Source organism: Acomys minous (genome assembly GCF_964271855.1).
Source record: "Acomys minous genome assembly, chromosome: 9".
Taxonomy (NCBI): Eukaryota; Metazoa; Chordata; class Mammalia; order Rodentia; family Muridae; genus Acomys; species Acomys minous.
In genome coordinates, this window is record NC_140490.1 from 26,597,486 (window position 1) to 26,619,329 (window position 21,844).

Consider the following 21,844-nt stretch of genomic DNA (forward strand, 5'->3'; position numbering starts at 1 on the left):
CAGGTGGCCTTGGGCTGAACAAGAAATGTAGCTCAGCTGCCTAGTAAACAGTGTTCCTCATCCACAGTGGTTTCTGTTTCAGTTCTTGCTCTCAGTTTCTTTGAGTTCCTCCCTTGAGTTCCCTCAATGAGAGGCTGTGACCTGCAAGCCAAATAAACTCATTCCCTGTCAGGTTGGTTTCTGTGAGGGTTTTATCACAGCAAGAAAAGCAAACTGGGACACACCCTAAACTGTTATCTCAGTGTTGCATAAAGAAAGAGAGTCTCAAAAGTATACCATGGAAGTTTGATAAAGATCATCCATTCACTGGGAAGCTATGTGGTTTGGTCATCCTAGGGCTCCAAGAAGAAGGGAGAAACAGATTTCCTCTTAGGAAAATGAGCAGCAGACTTCCTGAGGTTCTCAGCATGCCAGGCCTTACTCTTTCTCTTGGACTCATCAGTCTTCCCCTAATTCATTGCTTCTGGGGCTGTGGCAGCTTCATGTATCAATCCATCCATCATCCATCCACCCATCCATCACCCATCCACCCATCCATCATCCATCCACCTATCCATCATCTGTCCATCCATCATCCATTCATCCACCTCCCCCCACCAGTATATCTACAGTCACATGATTCAACCCCCCTCCAAACCAGATACCATACCAGGAGCACACAAATTTCTAAAGCCTTGCTTTAAGTGCTTCAAACATTAAACTGGTGGTGGTGGTGGGAACAAAATTGCCCATGTATGCATCTGTTATAGAAACTATTCAAAAATGTGTACCTACTAATAAACCAGTCATTGTCTAAGGTAACAGGAATAATAACAATAATGATGATAATATATCAAAAATGAGAAAAATTGCTGAAAATTGTTTTAAACAAGAAAAAAATAGAATCCCAGTGTTTTTTTTTTCCTGTTTTCTCTACCTTTTTCTTTCTTGCTTTCAGCAGGTTTCTTGGTTTCTTGATAAAAAATAGTCTTTATGTGGAGACAGCATCCTTTGAGAGTGAAGGTCTCTGTGTACAAAACAACCATGCCAATTACCAAGTAGAATAAAAACACAGAGCCCCCTTCTAACATTTTTAAGTCCTTGTCGATCAAAGGAGTTCTTTCAAGTCAGCTTCAAGTCACACTTAGTATTGAGGAATCTATTTGGTTATTGGCTGCAATGGTTGAGTTCTGACCAGCTCTGACCACTTTTGACCATTTTCAGCTAGCTCTTTTCTAGACAACTGACGATTGTAGAATCACCCAGTGAGCTGAACTTTTCCTACTTCCCCAAATGGTTGAACTGGACCCTTGTGGTTACCAAATCTCTTCTAAACAATATGGAAAACTGTTACAATATACCCATGAAGTAATGATAATAAATTGTAACCACAGGAAATTGGTGCAATTTTTTTTTTGCCCACCAGGAACAAAAAGAGCAGACAGATGGTAAAATTCTGTGCTTCTTCTGGAAGGTTAAAAATATCATCACTCATGCACTCACAAATTGGCAGTAATTACTTTTTATTATTACATAAGTTGCCTGAAGTAAAGTTTCATGAGCAAAACAGCATGGGTAGGTCACCTGAAGCATGCGTCTTTCATGTTCCTGGCTGTACATGTGTGACAAAACTTTTCCTGGGGAGATGCAACACATGTCTTCTCACCCTAGGTAGGGTATCTCACAGTAGACTAAAGTATGTGTACCACTAAAATCCAACTTGAGGACCCAAGGAGTTTTATTGGGATAGCTTATGGTAGTACGAGTGAGTGATTACACACAGGAGCAGAAATGACTCCATGGGTGACAGCTCACAAAGTCTGAGAAACAGAAGCACCCAGCACAACCTGCAAGCAGCCCAACAGGTTAGAAAGTGTCCTTTTTCCAGGGTCTGATATAAGCCTCTTCCAGGTGGCTCAGCTGGTTGTTTCTTTGAGGCAGCTGGTCTGGTTGTTCTCAAGTCTTTATTGTAGCTCAGCTCCTTTCCTGGCTGGGGAAAGGGGAGACTCAGTTTTTTTTTTTTATTGTTTACTTTGGCAGGGAGGAGCCTCGTGAATTTGGTCAGTTTAGGGAGTTCCTGAAACTACTTTGAGTTGTTTACCTTCCTGCTTAAGGAGCTTCCTGCAGGATGGGATGTTTCAATCTAGGAGGAAACTGGAACACAGCACCAGTGGATTCTCGTACCCCAGAAAACATTCCTTGAGCTTGCCTTGTGGTTAGTAGAACACGTGACAAGGTTCTGTGAGTTAGGCCATAGCTGCTGTGAGTGCTGGAGGCTGAGAGCTTCATGGACTCACTGGATGGCAGCAGAAGTCTCCAGCTCCTGGGACACAACTGAAAGTCTCAATTTCTGTCCCAAAGCTGCAGCTCTCACTCTTTCCCGAACTTGCCCTACTGCAAGGTTTAAAACACTATTTCTGGAAGCTGAGAGTGGATTCAGTTCTGATGATGGCTAATCTGTCCACACGCATTTCATCAGGTTTACCCAATCTGTCCCATTCTCTTTCTTCTTCACACAAGATGCAATCTTTCAGCAAAGCATGAAAGAAGAAATAACAGTAATCAAACAATGGTGCATAATTCTTTGGGAATTAAAACTGTGGCTTAGTGAAAGGCAGTTGGAGACAGCTCAAGCAACCACGGAAATTAGCTCCTTGGCTCACCAGTTCTCCAGCTTTGTGGCACAGGACATGTCTGAGTAAAATCTTGAGTGCCACGAACCCAGATCTATTGATCTCTCTGTTAAGCAATGGTTTGCCTCTGAGGATCCTTTAAGACGTGCTGCCCTTGGAGGTATTTGCACATCTTAAATTTATCCATGGCTCTGCCTAGACAAACCAAAGTAATTCTTCATTTCTGATACATATGACTAAAACCACAGGTTTAAATCTAAGAACTCATAACTACAAGCCACAGAAGCTGTTTCTCAATATTTCCAGCAGTACTCACACACCACGAACCATAAAAGAACAAAATGGCAGGTGTCTGTCAGAAATTTACCCACCATACATAAAAACGCTGATGTGGATTGTCAACTTGACAAGATGTGAAGCCAACAGAGAGGTGTGGCTGAGCCCGCCCATGACTGCGTCTCCAGAAGGGACTAACAGGACGAGCCCTCCCTCAGAGTGGACAGCATTCTCCAGCTGATGGGTCCAATCTAAAATGATCTACAGAAAAGGTGGCACTACCTGTCTGCTTTCACTGCTGAGCTAGTGCATCTGCTGCTGCTGCCACTGCTGCTGCAGCAACCATCACTACTGACACCACCACAGCTATCCTTCCAGTGTAGACTAAATGCCAATGGCTCCTTAGAAATCTTTCAGGCTATTGGCATCAGTTTGGGGCTGCTAAAGTTTCACTAAGCTTGAGCAGTATGCAGACTGCTACTGTTGGACTGCCCAGACACAGATCAGGGGTAGCTTACTATGAAGCCAAATATGAGTAGCCATGGACAAGGGACACCGATTTAGATTAGTCAAAATAGCCTGTTCCAACATGGCCACAGTTTCATGAAGTTTTTATTGTAACAGAAAAAAGAATGACATAAATTAAACCTCCCCCCCCCTATTTTTTTCATTATGCAGCTACAACAAAGTAGAGAAATTTCAGCTAGGCCGTCTGCTGACTCAGTCTTTTGGTTGGTGAAACCAGGGTTTTGTGAAGTTAATAGATTCAAAGGTTTTTTTTTTTTCCTTTAATCTGTTGCTAACAGATTGCTATGTCTGACCTAGAGGTAGCCAAGAAATGGCTATTAGGGGATGAAACATAGCTCCAAATAAATTGTAATTAGGCTTTGGCCCTGCAACATTCCAACCGCCTGCTGAAAATTAATCAGTCAGTCAGCATTACAGACGCACATTGGATCAGTCTGCAGATACAACTTCTTTCTAAGCATTCTCCCTCACAGATCCCCCAGTTGAGCAAACGTCACAATTTGTGCACGTGAAGGGGAACACATCTCACTTATTCCTTAATAGCCAGAAAGAGCCGTTCCTAGGATCTGATGTGGATGGGGCTGAATGGTAGGCATGGCAACAGTCTTCAGGGGAGAGGAGCAGCTGGTAAAGCCATTAAGAGAGAAACCCCTGGATCTCACCACAACTCTAAGCCATCGTGGTGTGGCTCTGACTTGTTTCTCTCTATCTGACACAACATTTGCATGTGACATATAATAGAATTATTATACTTAAAATGATCAGCAACACTTGTTGGCCTAATGGAGCAAAGGCAACAGGTGAAGGGAGCACACATTTTAAACAATGTTTACACTTTAAAAAAAAATCTAGGCTGACTGCATGTTGCCCTCATATTTACAGATACTTGCACTCTATAGACTATATTGCCTGTATTTGGAGTGCTTACACAAATCTGTTACTTGTTACAGCTCTTTTAAATGTTGATGTTTAAGAATCATATTGTAACCATTATCTACAGACACTGAACCAACCGGTTTGATTTTTTTTTCCTAGAAAAATCCTTCCTGCTATGAACCCACTATAAAATAATTTTAAAATTATCAAGGTAAAAGATTAGTAGCATACATTCATATGTTCTCTGGGTACACAAAGAAGCCTCTGCAATTAATAAATTACAACAGAGCAGATATTGTGGTGTTCTCCTGGGATCACAGCACTGAGGAAGCAGAAGCAAGAGAATTGCGAGCTTATTAAAGTTAGCCTGGGCTTCTGTAGCAAGTTCCAAGTCAATGAAGATGATGCAGTGAGGTCCTATCTCAAACAAACTAGCCTGGTAGGAAACACAGACAGTTAAGGAGAAAGAAACCTGAGTGGAAGCAGAAAGGAGACAGGATTTCCAGTGACTGTCCACCAATGCAGGCTTGCCTCTGGAGACATCGTGAAGGTTACAGAATGTGTAGCCCCTCCCACAATTCAGGCGCTGGTCAGCTAAGTAAACATACACTAGAACACTTAGGGACGTTGGTGCTTCCACCTGTGGTACCCTGAGGTGGGATTCCTGGCAGCTTCTACCTGTGGGATGAACGTGGGTTTTGAGATCAGGATAGGTGGCCACTGTGACTGGAATAGTCTCTTAACCCTTCAGTCACACAAATGTGTGGGGACCTAAGAGACAGCTGACAATCCACCATGACACTATGGATATTTGGATGGGCATCTACTTGGCAGTGTATAGTGTCTGGCAGCATCCTTGACCTCCAGGCACTAGATTCCTTTGTATTTCTGTCACTGGTTGTAAAAAACCCAAAAGCATCTCCATATACTATCAAATACGAGGAAGACCACCTGGACATGGACAAATGATGCCTTGTAAATCAGGGCGCCATCTTTAAGCAAAGCAAGAAGTTTGCAAAGTAGACTTTATAGCAGATTCAATTTCTAAAAATCAATTATTTTACAAATTAAATTAGCATATACTATGTTTTTGGTAAGAAAACATTTTTTTAACAAAATGTGCTTTTAGTAATTCTTCATTATCTGATTTTTATTTGACATATATATATACTCATGTACATATATACATTAAATGATTTGATTATGAATATTTTCAGTTTATTCTTTGAATGTTTTAGAATTCCTACTACTTTCTTAAAGGATATATAATTGCTATACTGAAAGAAAATATATACATTTCTTACTAATATTCACATATATGCATAAAAATTCCTTAAAAGAACATGTAAGAAGTGAAATTATTATTATTATTATTATTATTATTATTATTGTGTTTGTATTTTATGAATTTCTTACGAGTACACAGCAATTTCTCAGTAAGTAATGATGTGATTAGCAATAATTTTAACCATAAATCTCAGACTTTCAGCAACTAAGGCAACAAACAAGTAACCTAACTGTGAGGCTGAGTCAAGTGCCCGCCTCCTTTCCACCTCTTGGGTGATGTGACAATGGTCCCAGCAGCACCACAGCTCATGTTTCCACTTCATTCACTCACCCTGTCCTGGCTGAGGTGTCACCTCTCCTTTGATGGTACGGACCTTGCAGGACTAAAGCTTTCAGCTCTAGTCATTCCCTCCCTCCCTGTCTGCCTGCCCCACCCCCTCTTGGTTTTTCAAAACAGGGTTTCTCTGTGTAGCCTTGGTTGTCCCTGACTTGCTTTGTGGATTAAGCTGGCCTTGAACTCACAGAAATTCGACGGTCTCTGCCTCCCAAGTGCTGAGATTAAGCCACCACTGTCTGGCTTCATTCTTAAATCTCTGCATGTTAAATGCTTTTTCACGTCCTCTAAGTTTTCATGAGTAAAGAATGGTGAGAAAGTTTTCTGAACTTTTTGCTTTTTGCAACATTCACAAATAAGTCTGCTCTGTTTTACCTTTCCAACCAAATATAAAGTGAAAATAAGGGAGGAGATAAGATGGAAAGCTTTCCCCTTCCAAGACAGAGAGGGTCAAACTAAGGAAGGTCAAGGGGTAGGAATACTGGAGAAACTCTTGTCTGAATTTTCTTAAAGAAGGACTCCCCTTGGGAACGTTGCAGAAAAAGGTCTGACAGAGCCACAGGATGGGGAGAAATACTGTAAAGCTCTGTTTTCTTGGTATGGTATAGTTGTTGTAACTATGAGCATATACCAGCTATGGCTACCTGCACAAAGCTTGAACACACACACACACACACACACACACACACACACACACACACACACAAACATGCACACACACATACACACACACATGCACCAGGAAAGTAGGATAGGGACAAGTAGAGAAGAAGGATGTCAACAGGAATTGAAGGGAGATAAAAAAAAAATAAAAGGTGAATATGGTCACAGTACACATCAAGTTGTCAAAATAAATGAATAAGAATATAAGTTAAAATAGAGCCTCTGAAGATGGCGTATGGCATTGGACTCACCCCAGTGTGTTTTGCTATTAGGTCAAGGGAACACCTCCCACTCCTGCTCGGCTGGGGCCTAATACCCAGCTCCTTACCCCTTACCACAGTGGTGCTCACACACATATATCATATTCTTTCTTCCTGGAGCTTAAGTCAAGATGGAAGCAAACAAGGTCAGAGAGCAGTCAAGTCTGGATTATCTGGTATAAGAGATTCTGGTGATGATAAGGATCTTATAGCAGTGATGCCTACTTGTTGAGTCTCTATTGTTTCTTTTTATTGTAGATCAGACCAAAGACAACTTTCTAGAATTTTAACTCACCTTTGAGTAGTGGATGAACTTCTGGCTGAGTCTAGATTTCATTACACCTAGCAGAGGTCAGAATGAAAGTCTTCCTATAGACTTAGCAAATGCATGGTCAAGTCTCATTCCTTCAGAGAAGAAATGGCTGATACTTTCACGGGGGTAAGGCAGGACTATCAGGTGCTGAAAGCTGGTCACATGTTAGTGATGGAAATGAGTCAAGGAGTTCTTAAAGGAGAATTTTCAGTGCTAAAACCAGGATGGTCATAGACAGGCTAGGATATTTCATTAGGTTTTTAAGTTAAATACAGAAAGATCTTTAGAGATATTGACATTGGTAGAAAATTAAAGGTCCAATAGTGATAGAAAACTCTTGTTTTTGTGGTTTGTTTGAGACAGGAGCTTGCTATGTAGCCTTGGCTGGCCTGGAATTTTCTTTGTAGAGCAAGTTAGCCTATAGTGATCTGCCTGTGTTTGCCTCTCTAGTACTTGGATCAAAGATGTGCACCGCCATACCCAGCCAAGCCTCTTGTTTTAGACACAAAAAGTTGAGAAGTTGAAAGTTCAAACATCACATTGAGTTATGCCATTTCGTAATATTGGATGCACACTGAATGGGTGTATCCAGACTTCTGATTGCTATTGAAGATGCTCTGTGACATGTACTACTTGGCAAAGCTGACATGAATGAAATCACGGTGTGATCAAGGCCTTTCTTGTGCAAAAGTTAGCAAGTTGTACAAAATTACATGTCAATACATCTGTTCTTATTTCATTCTTCTTCAAACTTTGGGAGGTAAAAGGAAAAAGGTGTCTATAGATAATTGGCTAGGCCAAGCCTTTTGTTCTTTCTCAGTTGATGCAGCTACACTAATATCTGTAATTCCTATCGAAGCTCAAGCCAGGTGCCTGTAAAAGCTTCAGGGAAGGAGCAGGGAAGTAGAACACCTCTCTCACAGACATGAGGACAAGTTGTAGAGGCATTGCTTGACAAAGTTCCAGAGACCTCTGACTGTTCAACGTGATCTCTAAACATCCAGAACAGCTGTTGTGGCTTTGCTTGACAAAGTTCCAAAGATATCTGGCTGATCACCACTGCCCTTAAATATTATGAATGGTCCAGATGTAATTTTGCCTTAAAACTACTTAGAAATCTATCTTTTCTCCTAAAATTGTCTTTCTTTCTATTTCTCATTTTGACTATGAGTCCTAATGAAATTTACTCCGGGAAACCTTTTTCTCACAAATAATAGCATAGAAGGCATCTAACCAAAGGCTTGAGGCAATGATAAGAGTTTTTGGCTCTGATTGTGAGCACCCAAGAAGAAACTACTTAAAAGAAAGTTAGGACCCTGACATAACAGTACCTAGACAGATATTATTAGCGGTATAAAAAAAGTTCTTTAGAATCTGCTTTGAGGGCAATAGAAAATGGGCTTGGAACATCATGCTTTACAGATATTTTAAAATAGAAGACCCTTTGGCAGTTAGTCTAGGCTTAGATAGAACACCTGTTGGTTTGGGACTGGGAGTAAGTCAAGTTTTTCCTTTATTAGAGAACATTTAGCTCAAGCTATGTTGCTATGCCAATCATGTAAACACAATGGTGTTAGCCCAGGGAAATTTATGATTAAACTTTCCTGAGTATTATTTAAGAAATAATAATCAGGTAATGATGACCATTGTTTGGATATTGATTAATTTTTTTCTGTATGCTTTATTGTCTATTGCATAGAACTGTTTGTATTTCTTTGTTAGACTGTTCTCTTGCTTTGCTGATTTTTAAATGCCCTGTTGACTGTAAAAGTTGAGAAAAATCATGATGTAATCTGTAATGAAAAGAATTGAACTTCACTTTAAATAAAGTACTGGTGTTGGCCCAAGGAGTGACAGAGATGGAAACGTGTGAGTAACAGTGAGCAAAACAGAGAGACAGAAAAATAAAGTTCTCCTGGGCTATTAACACCTTTCAGTTTATACCACAGCATAGGTCTGGGCTAGTATTTCTTTTTTTCCTTCTTTCCTCAACCTCTCCTCAACAGCTAGTTCCTTTAGCTAGTCATTCCTCAGCAGTTTGTTTTCCTTAACCAGCTGGTCACTGCCTGCTCAATTCTCCCTACCTCAGATCCACCAAGACTTTCTCTTCCCTCCTCTTCACTGATTCCCGGAGCTGGTATGCGGGCCAACTTACCACCCTGAGATTTCTCCTAGCTGCTGGGAGGGCTGGAAGGGCTGGGAAGGGCTCTCAATGGTCAGTCATTTTCCTGAATTCACTAGCAATACTCTTTGTGCAAAGACTGTGCCTTTTGTGGGTCAGCCAGTCATTTTAGTCACCAGGGCCACAAGAAGATGATTTCTCTCACCTCAAGTCTGGACCATTATCCCAGGTCTTGGTCCTGTCACATGGCTGTCTTAGGCTACATCACAGCCCAGCTTCCCCTCACGTTGAACCTGCTCCTTCCTTTCCGGGAGTCCTGGTTTCACGGGCATTCAACAATAAATTTTTGCATGCTAATGCCTATGGCTCAAGCCCAACTCCCAGGGAACAGAGCATACTATAAGCAAACTTTCATCTATGACAACTCCCAACAGAAGGGAGGCAGTGCTGCATAGTGATAGTCATCAGCCCACAGATGACGCAAGGTCATCCTTAACAGAGGTGTCTTTGGAAGGACAGAATGCCAAGTTCTTTGTCTTGTTCTAGATCTGTATTGATCTTTGTTCTGATTCAAGTAAGATAATGTCCCATAATTGAGATTAGATATTTACATGGTTTGTTATTCTATGAATTATATCACCACCTAGACCTGTCATTTAGCATTCATGGGTTTATTGAAGACTTGGTGAGATTTTTATTACCACCTACCACAAAGGTAACAGCTTGAAATGGGAATTTCTATGATTACACATTCTCTGAAGCTCAGATGGGAGAGTCTCTCAGAGTGATTTTAACTCTCAGGAACTCACAGAAACATTATTGGCTTTGTCTGCAGTCATGTGAAATTCATCCAGGCTGTATACTCAGCCTCTCAGCCTCAGTTCCTCTCCACTTGACATCAAAGCTGGGACACACACCGTGGTTACTGCCCCGTGTTCACACCTGCCCCGTATTCACACCACTTAGCTCTGCTGCACATAGGGGTCTAACCAGTATGTGGAAAACAAGAGGGACCATCTTCTGCTGGCCACAAGGTTCTCTATGGGAAATGGATGCAATGCCTTTTTTCATAGGTCTGAAATTCTCACTCATGTCCCCTGGTTCACAACTGCCAGGGAGATCCAATGCCTCTTGGCTCTACATACACACACACAATTTAAAAGAAAAAAAATCTTTAAAGGAAATAATAAATAAAGGTAACATAAAGGGGTGAGTTTTTAAAGAAAGGAAAAAAAATCCTCAAAATTGAGGACATACAGGAGAAAAGTTTACATACTTTTGAAAATATATAATTAGAAATGTGTTTCCATATCTGGACTTAAATTTCTATTTCTGAAAAGCACATAGCTTAGTGCTAGATATTAAGGACTGAGCAGGTAAGGTCTGCTCCCACCGATTGTGCCTAAAGTTCCCTGGTGCTAATGGATCTGTGTGTGCTCTCCTGCTGTGCACATTGAGGCTTCTCCAGTAAACTGCGGCTTAGAAGGCTGTGGGTCATCTTTAGTTAATTAGTTGAGTCATAAACAATAGCTGTGGTGAAAACCAATGGCTGGTTAACAACCCTAACTGCTGTGTGTGGTTAGCAAGCAACCTGACTGACCTTTCTGTAGAATACAAGCCGCAGTGTACTATTAAGTGGGCAGCTTTTTACTGCAGTCGAAAATAATTCAGTGAAGTAACCCTGAAGACTTCTTTCTATAAAACTGACTTGGAAGCTAAAGCTTAGGATTTCAAAACAGTTATATTTGTTAAAATAAATGCCTACTTTGACTCTCCATGGATAACAAAATCCTACCTTATTTGTGGGTGCTTAGCTCTGTGCGTCTGTTTCTCTCTGTGTATTTGTCTGTGTGTATCTATCTCTCTCTGAGTATCTGGGTGTCTGCATGTGTTATCATGTCTATATCTGTATGTATCAGTGTATATGTATCAATGCATGTACCTCCATTTATTTGTGTATCTATCATTATATCTGTCTCTGCATATCTATATTCATATCTGTGTGTTCACGTGTCGGTGTCTGTGTGCGTGTTCTAATTTGTGCCTCTATGTGTTTTGACTGATTGTACCTATTGTTCATGGGTTTGTCTGTGATTTAGATATGTGTGCATTTGTGCCTGTATATATATTCAAGGAAAGAGCAGCATTCTCCAAACCTAGCCTCATACCAGTACCATCCTATGAAACTACATTTGTTATGAAAATATTATATAAATATTATTTATGGGTGTATCAGTGTCTCTCCCAGCCCCTCCCCCTGTGTGTGTATGTGTGTGTGTGTGTGTGTGTGTGTGTGTGTGTGTGTGTGTGATTGTGTGCAGGGCTGTGCAATGCTGGTACAGACCAGTGTTCTTAGAGTGTGGCCCACACCAGCTCCATCATGTGGGAACATATTAGAATGCCAAGCCTATCTCCTCTTTCTCCTCCAAATGTACTGAATCAGAAACTGGGGTTCACCCCACAGTGTAATGTTTAATCAAGCTACTCATTGCTTTGATGTGCTGTGGTTACCACCTTTAACTACTTGCTGTCATCTTTGCAATTAATCAGGGCTAGTGAATTGTCTTTTGCCTTTTGAGCTCAGCAGAGAGTTTCAATGGCTCTTACATTATAGGGTAGCAGTGACAGGCTTGGGGCACGGTGGTAGGCAGGATTCACCAAGGCAGAAACATTGATATGTATTAGATGCATTGTGCATAGTTGCAGAAGACAAGCCAGCAGAGAGAAGCTGTCTGCAGACATCCTAATAGCTGACTTTATGAGACAGTGTTTCTCTGAAATGGTTCCCTGGTTGTTTAGGTCTGATCAGACAGGATATTTTTAACTTTTCTGGGAGAGACTGGCAAACATTTACTAATTCCAGATAAGACAAAAGACTGAGATGGAAAAAAAAAAAACCACTTCCACTGGAGTCTAGCTTGGTCAACAAGCGAGTTTTACAGGGTCGCCTAGAGGAACCCAGAGGACTACTTATAGGAGCAGCTCTTCCCCAGCAGCCCTTAACAACTTACACACTTGACAGAGCTGGGGCCCCTCCCTCCATCCATGAAAGAACAGTAATAGGCTCAATCCCATGAGGGGCTCACGCTCAGAATAACAGCTACTGGGACTTTCAGGCTGTAACAGCCAGGCCATGCCAGGATGGCAGTGTTCCACAAGAGATAGCTGTGTGGGGCTCACATGTGGATATGTGGATGGCCAAGTAAATCTCTCACAGGTTTGCTGAGGAGCTTTACACTATGAGTTGTGTCCTAAGGACTGACTCTATCTAAGGCAGTGTGAAATTTTCTGCAGGGGTATCATGACACCCTGAGACAGACTGAAGCCAGGGTATGTTAAGATTTACTTTTTGGATGTTGTTTGGAGGCAATTGCATCCTTTCTCTGAGCCCAAACTGCACCCATCCCAGAATGACATCATCCCAGAAGATATATATATATCTTTATTTTCTGTAGAATAATTAAATCTTTTCATGAAGTCAAGGTGAAAACATATCCTGAATTTCTGAATAATTTTGCTTATAATGATTTGTCATTTTTCTAAACCAATCAATGGCAAATATGTTTATATACAAAAAATATTTCCTAAGGGTTATATTCTCCACTTTTAAAACAATGAAACATTTGTGAAAAAGGCTTTGCTTACCAGCTTTCATTGAGGCTTTAGTAACAAGAGAGGGTCCTCCACTTTGCTACTGAGTATTTGATGACAAGCTACTGCCAATTGAAATGTAGGTGTGTTTGGTAAATGTGCTTCAACTGAGTCTCTCATTCAATATGCTGCAGTCATCACCTGCAGCCTAACTTCCTGGCACAGCTGCTGGAGACTGGAGACAGCATTGGCCACTGTTGGTAGCTTTGCTCTGCTGTTCTCTTAGGGAGTTTGAAAATGCATAGACAGAACAAAGAGTCCCGAGTGGCTTCTCTGGGGTCTTTTGTGTAAACTTTTAGTTCTGCTTTTCAGATGCACTTGGGGCATCCTTGTATCCCTGGATCTATAGATTATTTTTGTCTAGATTTTATTAGAGAAATGACTAATGTGTATTTGTTTCATGCTGGTGATATCATACTACTGGGAAAATTCTCCCAAAACAAGCATAAAAAGAAAAATTTATGTTCTAGATAAACTACAAATCTGTCAATAATATTTTTACATAAATTTTTGTTACGTAAATAAAGTTTATGTTGCCTATTTAAGAGGTTGAGAGCAATTTTAAATTATTCATAATTATGATTCTAAACGAGTTTTTTTTTTACTAAATATGCTACAGTGTATTTTTACTTGTCTTTAGACTTTACACACCCAATTAATGAAACATTTTAGTTTCATTGATATTATTCTAAAGCAATATAATAATATATAATCCGATTGCTGCAAAATAAAGACAGTTGTCAGGCTTCTTCAACATTTCTTCCTTTTGTTTTATTTATTTAGTTTTAGATTACATCTTGCTATGTAACCCAGGGTGGCTTGGAACATGTAATCCTCCTGTCTCATTCTCAGGTGGCTGAGATGATGGGCATGCCCAACTGTGCTTCCATAATCTACGAATAACTCTCCGTTAGACTTGAATATGAAAGCCGAGGGACGTTGGTTGGCAGAGCACTTGCCTAGCACTCAGGAAGCTTTGGGTTCAGTTCCTGGTAGCACATGAATGGGGCTTGGCGGTGCGCATGTGTAATCTCAGTGCTCACACTTGGGAGGACCAGGAAGAAGGAGCCCAGGGTTATTCTCTGATACATAAGTATTTCAAAACCAGCCTATGTGTTTTAGTTTAATTTCTGTTGCCATGATAAAGTATCTCTAACAGAAAGCAACTCTGGGGAGAGAGGACTCTCAGCAGCAAGAACTTGACATGGCTTCTCACATCACCGCATAGGCAAGAGCAGAAAAAAACACATGTGAGTATGCTTATTGCTGAAGACACTTACTCTACATCTAACCCTATAAAACGGTGCTGCCAGCATCCAGGGTGGGCCTTCCCACTTTAACAAGCACAACTACCAAAGCCCCTCACAGACAGGCGTATTCCCAAGTGACTCTCGGTGGCTTCAAGTTGACAGGTAAAACCAGCCCTCACGTTGGACTACATGAAGCCCTGTTAGAAAGGAAAAATGAAAGAACATATTAAAATTAGTCAGCCAGCTTAAAAACCTAGTTGGATGTCAAAGGAACTCGAGTAGCCAAAATAATCTAGAAAACAAGTACAAAATTGTAAAGTCTCAAATTCCCGACATTGACAACTTAGCACTAAGCTGCAGTAGCACGGAGCTCTGAGATGACGGAACCCTGGTGTTCAGACGCAGACTGATGCCACGGAGTTGGAAGTGCAAGACCGAAGTCTCTTCTCAAAGGAGAAATGGTTTTTTTTAAAAACAGGGCCACCTAGGCCATTCTATAGGGGATGGAGTGGATTTGTTACAGTGTCAGGGAGATAGCTCCAGCCAAGATACAGAATTAATTCAGCCTGGACCAAGGATCCCAATATTAAGCACCAAAGGGATCAGACTTTTAGGAGAAAGGCGGAGGACATGCTCCCGTCGCATGGCACTGGATTTGGTAACGGTTTTCTGGGCTCCTCACTAAAGCACAGGCCACAGAAGGAAAAGTAAACATGTCTTTGAATCCTCAAAGAACTCACTATGTAGAATCGTCTGATGCACTGCACCAGTTGGAAGGGTTTGTGCTTAGCCATCTAGCTGGCTGCTTCCTACCGTTTCTGTCCTTGGATTTAAACTGTTCTGCTTCAAGCAGATTGTACATCAGAGATGCCTTTTTTTGTTTTGTTTTGTTTTGTTTTGTTTTTGAGACAGAGTTTCTCTGTGTAGCCGTGGCTGTCCTGGACTTGCTTTGTACAATGGTGTACAATGGATAACGCGTCTGACTATGGATCAGAGATGTTTTTCTGATCACACTGTGGTTGAACTTGTCAGCAGGAACAATATTCACTGTCCTTCCAAGTCTGGTGGTAGCCTGATTGCTTGCTGTTTGCTGCCGGACAAGAACAGAGGACCCTTGAGATCAAAGGTTCCATTTCTCTCAGGAGTGGCTTTGGGTGAGTGTTACAATTGGTTCCTCTTAAGTGAGCTTGCGGTACCAGACGATAGTGGCAACTTGGGCATTCCAAAGTCCTGCGATGATACCTCAGTGTTCAGCCAGTCAGTTAAGCAGTTGTATCAACGACAGGAGTGCAAACACAGACCAGAAACCTATGGGAAGGCGGGTTGGGTGATCTGGTGAGATGCAATCCTGGTAGGGTGCAGGTCCAGTTAGCACTGACTTCCCAATGCTGGGGCAGGCTTCAGCAGCTGCCTGTGAAAGCTCCCTGTAGGCTAAAGCTCCCTGTAGGTGGGGCAGGAGGATGCCTGATTAGCAGCCAAGGGGGTGGGGTTCAGAAGCTCTCCTCAGCCTTCAGGGAGGAAGGGAGCACTTCCTTCCTCAGAATAAATGAGGAGTCTTAAACGAGTGAGAGAGCCTGAGAGAACTTTATTTCACGAATCAGGGACACATAAACATTGGGCAGTGGGAGGGATTAAGAGAGTGAATGTGCTTGATTTGCTGGGGATAGAGTTGCCAAGGATACTTCATTTACATGCAACAAAACAGCCCTATCATAAGACAGGAAAGCAGTACTTACTTATCCTATGGGTTGGGGGAAGAACTCCAGGTACAATTAAAGGTCATTGGTTGAAAGCCAAGTCACCAACCATGTCTATTAGGATAGGGAGCATAGGGTGGGTGTTTGCAGGAATCCTCAGGTGCTTGCTGAATGAGGGATTTGTGTGTGTGTGTGTTTGTTTGTTTTTGTTTTTAATCAGAAAAGGGTTAGGCTTGTAATCTCATCTCCCTGATGGCCACATAACAATTCTTAGAAGTTCTGGGGTTGCCCAGATCACACAGAGAAGGAACTTGCTGAGAAAGGGAGTCTGTTGTCCTATACTGAGCAAAGAGGCTATACAGAAAAGCCAGACTTTGACCTTTATAGCAGGATCCGACAGTTCATCACCATGATAGCTTTCTCATCCAGTTTTCTTTGAAATTCCTCAATTATAATTGAGACGGAGTTAGAAAAAGCATTCATCCTGTGCTCCATTGGTGGTTGGTGGTGTAGCTACGAGTTCTGAGCTTTAAACATAAATTCCCTAATATAAATTATGACTACTAACATATTTTTCCTACCTTTCGACATTTTTTTCAGAATTTGATAAGTAATACAGAAAATATATAATTTCTTCCTTATAGCTTACCATTTTCTGATCCCCAGTAATGCTTTTTCTATCAAAATCTTCCATTTTTACATCGGGGGGGGGAGAACTCCTTATAATTTGAAACATTTTTAATTTGCTAAATTTTAGCAGTAATTTTTATATTCCTGAAATTTTCACTAAAACAGTTACTGGAATATAATTACTATAATTGTGTTTCTATGATGTTTATTTTTAATCATTAAAGCTAAATGGATTTGGTTGTTACACACTGCTTAGTGATATTAGAGTACTTGTCATCTCGTTTAAAATCTTAGCACCTGAACATACAAAGGGCAGAGGTAGAAGCAGCTAAAAGAGCAGACTTAAGCCTCACTAGTGCAGAGCTCCACAGAAACCTTGAGATGCTGCTATGTTGTTAGGCCAACAATGTGCTCTTACTTTTTAATTAACTAACTGACTAACTTTGTGTTTCTGGGAGGCTTCGAGCACATGCTAGCTACTGAGAAACATCCACCACCCGAGTCTTTTAGCATGTGATTTTGAAATGTCTGACTCAGTTGCCAAGGCTGGCCTCAACTCTGTGCCTAAGGCTCCCTCCACATCCAGCTTTGTATTTTCCTGCTTCAGCCTCTTAAGGGGCAGGGATTACACAGTGGTACCCTAAAGCCCTAATGATGGAGTTTTGTTTTGTTTTGTTGGTCTTATTCTTACTTTTAAATGTATACAAGCATTTAATTTTAACCACCTGAGAGTAAAGCAGTTTATTTTTATCATCCTGGAAACTAGCAATATATTCTTACTTGGCTTACTGTTGTGTGTGTGTGTAAGCTTCCAATTCATGATACAAAATTGATCAATTGTGACAAAAACTTCTCCAAATAAATATCTTAAAAATATAAATGGCTGCTAGTTGAAAGTGTACATCCTAAAAACCCTCAAAAGGTGTCCCTGAAAAGACAAGTGAATTATTGAATGCAAGTGCCTTCTGTGAAGAAAGTCCAGAGAGGGCATTTCTGTGTATAAAAATCTGTGTTTAGAATATGCAATTTTAGTAAAATAAATTCTTTTTTCTTTTTCTGATGTTAAAGTTCATGGCTCAGATGATGTATTAGCATATACATAATATATATATAGAAATATGGTTGTTATATACTTAGAAAAATAATAAGCATCATATTTGAATATATATCCTCAAAAATCTTATGTTTTCTTCAAGAAGTATTTAACTTTTTACTGTGTAATAAATACAAAAAATTTAGTGCATTGCTCTGAGCAAGTTTATTCCTAAAGTGATATTTCAGCCTTGGCTGATTGATAGGCCTCACAATTATATTTCAAGAATTTTTCTGTTTAAAACATCTTGTTACTTATTTAATAATATAGTTTATGCCACATGTAGTTGTATGTGTATTCATATGCTTGTATACTTGGCCTATATGTTCATGTTAAAAATCAATGTTTATACTTTTAAAAGTCTATCTTAAGTAACACCCCAACAATCTTTAATCTACAGCTAGATTTTGTGGGACAGACTTGTAACTCCAATTACCAAGGGGGCTAAGGCATGAAGATCATAAATTCAATATTACTCTGGGCTACAATGAGTTCAAGGGCAGTCTGGGCCATGTAGTGAGACTCACAGTAAAAAAATGAAAGAGGATTAGAGTGCTTATTACTATGCTCAGTCCTCTGACCTGGGAAGAAGCACACAGCTTACTCTACACAATTTATATCCAACACCATTCACTGCATGTGCAGAAAAATCAGCCTTGGCCTTCAAGCCAAAGATAAGTTCGGCCAGCAAGATGGCGCCATAGGTGAGGTGATTGCTTGGTGACTTGAGTTTGACTCCAGGCGCTCACATGATAGTTGACTATTTTCAACTATTCCTTGATGAATGTCTGTAGCTTCTGGTGACTACCCTCCCGGAGCTCGTTGAGGAGGTATTTGCTCTCTAGCCCTCTGTGCAGATGGAAATCTGAATCTCTTCTTACTGACTTGCAAGGTTCCTTGTGTTTTCTAGGTATTGGTGCTGGGATTTCACATGCCTGCCCCTACCCCCACCCCCCACCTCCAACTCCGTCAACACTTGCTTGGCAGTTCATACCTAAACATACACCTCCAGAATACATAAACATCCATACAATGTGCATGTGCTCATGCATATGCACACCACACCATAGATAACACACACACACACACACACACACACACACACACACACACACAGGAACATACAGGAACGCACAATTTTAAAAACAAAGATATTCAAAAGGAAATAGTGAGGCAATGCATTAATATTTTTTAGGTTAAGACTTAATGGTAGGTGATTCTAAGAAACCCTTTATTCTTTCCTAATATCATAAATCTCAACAGACAACCGTCTGGATAGTTAATAGACAATTGCACCACAGTTCTCCCATGCTTTGGCATGTGGGAGATGAGCCATGGTTTGTCATTAAACGTGATGGAAGTGAAAGGCATCACAGCATCCTTCTGCATCTTTTTTTACAACACCCACTCCTGTGATACTGAAAGAAAGCTGCCACTTACTGCTCTCCACAACTCCTTGCCTTTTCTAGCATTTTCTGTGCCTGGAAGCTTTGACTTGCAAGGTTCCTTGCGCATGCTAGGTATTGTTGCTGGAATTTTCCCCCACTATGTCAGCTGCTGGGCACTGTGTTTTTGTGCTTTGAATAGGAATGTTTCCATGTTCCCTGGCTGCCCTGAAGCTCATATATAGAACAGGTTTGCCTGGAACTTGAGGTCCGTGTAACGCAGCCTCCTAAGTGAGAGGATAACAGGCCTGTGTCACCATGCCTGTGTCACCATGCCTGTGTCACCATGCCTGTGTCACCATGCCTGTGTCGCCATGCCTGTGTCACCATGCTATTCTTTCGCAGCACTAATTGTCAAGTTTCCCACCACTCAATTCCACTTCAGGTCACAAAAATCTCCATCCTCATCTTCCAGTAATGTATACAATTTTTACATTCATACTCAGGGACTGATCCCCTGTCAGTGTGTAAGATAGCCTTGAGGCTGGGAAGATGGCTCAGTAGATGAAGCACTTGCGGCACAAGCACAAGCAACTCTGTTCGGATCCTTAGCTCCAACACCTCTTCACACTTTCTAAGTCAGCTCCACCTGAGTGACTCTTGCCCTACCAAGTTCGGCTCCAGCACAAGACAGAAACTTGGCCATACCTGGGACACAGCTCCTGTGTGCTGACTCTCAGCAAACACTTTCCAGCTTTCACCTCAGCGATACTAGTTCCTTCTTAATCATTGCTAATTTCTTATCTAGAGCTGACTGGAATCAAGTGTCCCAGAAAAAATAGTACTTCAGGTATCTTTAGTATCTTGTTTATCTACATGTGATTCTTCAGCCCCAGCCAACCAGAGCCACAAAAATACAGAGTCTTAATTCAAAATAACAAATGGCTCCGATGGAGTCTTTAAACTATCCTTGGAACGTCACAAGCCAGGTGTCCATCATCTGCATCGTGCTCAACATTCTTGTTGTCCAAGCCGCTACAGAACAGCCCACCAAGCTCTCAACACTCAATGGACTTTATTGTCCAAATTTCCAAATCCACAGTCCTCCCCAAAGCATACAGTTATGCCTGTCACAGCAGTACCCTACTCTCCTAGTACCAATTTGTGTTGCCTGGCATTTTCTTTAGAGAAAGTCACTGCTGGTTTAGCAGGTAATGAAGAATTAGTTTCCTCAGTCATAGGTAGAAAAAGCAGTGCTTCAAGGGGCTGGTTTGAGGGTAGAGAGACTACTTTCTCAGGTGAGATAAACCCTTGAGAATCTGAGGGTTCAAAGACCCCACTTTCCATAGGCTCCTCCCACACATTCCACCTTTATCCCGCCAACACCCTCTGAGGCTGGGACTTGAATTTTCATTGTAATTCAGGCAACATCATAATGAAGGCTTTGGTTTCATTTTCTGCAACTTGAGCTCTGTGGCTTCTGGAAATAGACCTTTAGACCATTTATGCACATCTCTAGTCAGTCGATTTTATCACCAAGTTTATTGTTGTCCTCCACCATATTCTGAGAAGCTAGAAGCTGGTTAATTTTTATCATGGAGCTCATTTCTATACTTTGTCAATTTATCCAGAGATGCTGAATGCAACAGACTTCCATCATCATTTCCCCCAAAAAACTATCAAAAGTTTTAAATACAGCACCCATCATTATTTTTCACAAACTGTCAAAAGTTTTATACACAGAGTCAACAAATCTGTTCCCACCCACAACTGGCGAACCAGAATAATCAAGTGTGTTTATCTCCTTAAGCTTTTAATGCAGTTCACACCATGGGCATTCAGTATTCTGAAGCCCCTAAGCCAACAGGCTAAGAAAGGAATTATAGTGGTGGTGGTGGGGTGGGGGTGAGGGTGGGGTAATTGATCCAAATTACCAAGGGGAAATTGTATTGAAAGATGATCTCTGGAGTGCAGGAGAGCCTTGCAGTGGTTTTCAACCTTCCTAATGCTGTGACCCTTTAATACAGCTCCTCATGTGGTGGTGACCCCAATCATAAAATGATTTCCATTGCTACTTCATAACTGTAATTTTGCTACTGTTATTAATCATGATCTAAATATCTATTTTCCAATGGTCTTAGGTGACCTCTGTGAAGGGGTCTCTTGACCCCAAGGGGGTTGCCATCTACACACTGAGATGCTTTAGGGAATCTCTTGGTGCTTCCATGCCCTATGATTAAAGCCAACAAGAACCTACAACAGCTTCCTCCAGACAGGATGACAAAGGGCACAGACTCCTCAGGAATGAAGATATGGTGCCTATTCTAGGAAAAGAGCCAAGACCTGCTGAGGTGCTTGCCAAGAGTGGAGAAAACACATAATGGGTAATAGAAGAAGATAGTTAAAAATACCAGTTTAAGCCACGTGACTGGTTGCAGAAAAGGGAACTGTAATCAAAATGACTGTTTCATTCATATTTTATGACTGATATTTTTGTTTTCTTTATCACGTGATACAACATCAATTAAAAGAATATCAATGGATACATTTAAGTTTGAGATACTAAAAAAGTCCCCCCCAAAAAAAAGTCCCCCCAAGGGACATTTCTACCTATTCTAAAATTGTAGGGTGGTTGTAAGAGGGATAATTATATCATATTAGGTGTAATTATGACCTGGTTAAATATATACTGTGTTCACAACTAAACATGGGAAAACTATAGTATGTTTATGACTTGGGTATTGTTTTCATTTAGAAATTGATCATAACATAAAGAGATACTATTGTGTGTCAAGTGGGCAAGGGGTAGACTTGGGATGGCTATGTTTGGCTGTCTATACATCTAATGTTAAGTAAAACTCAAAAAT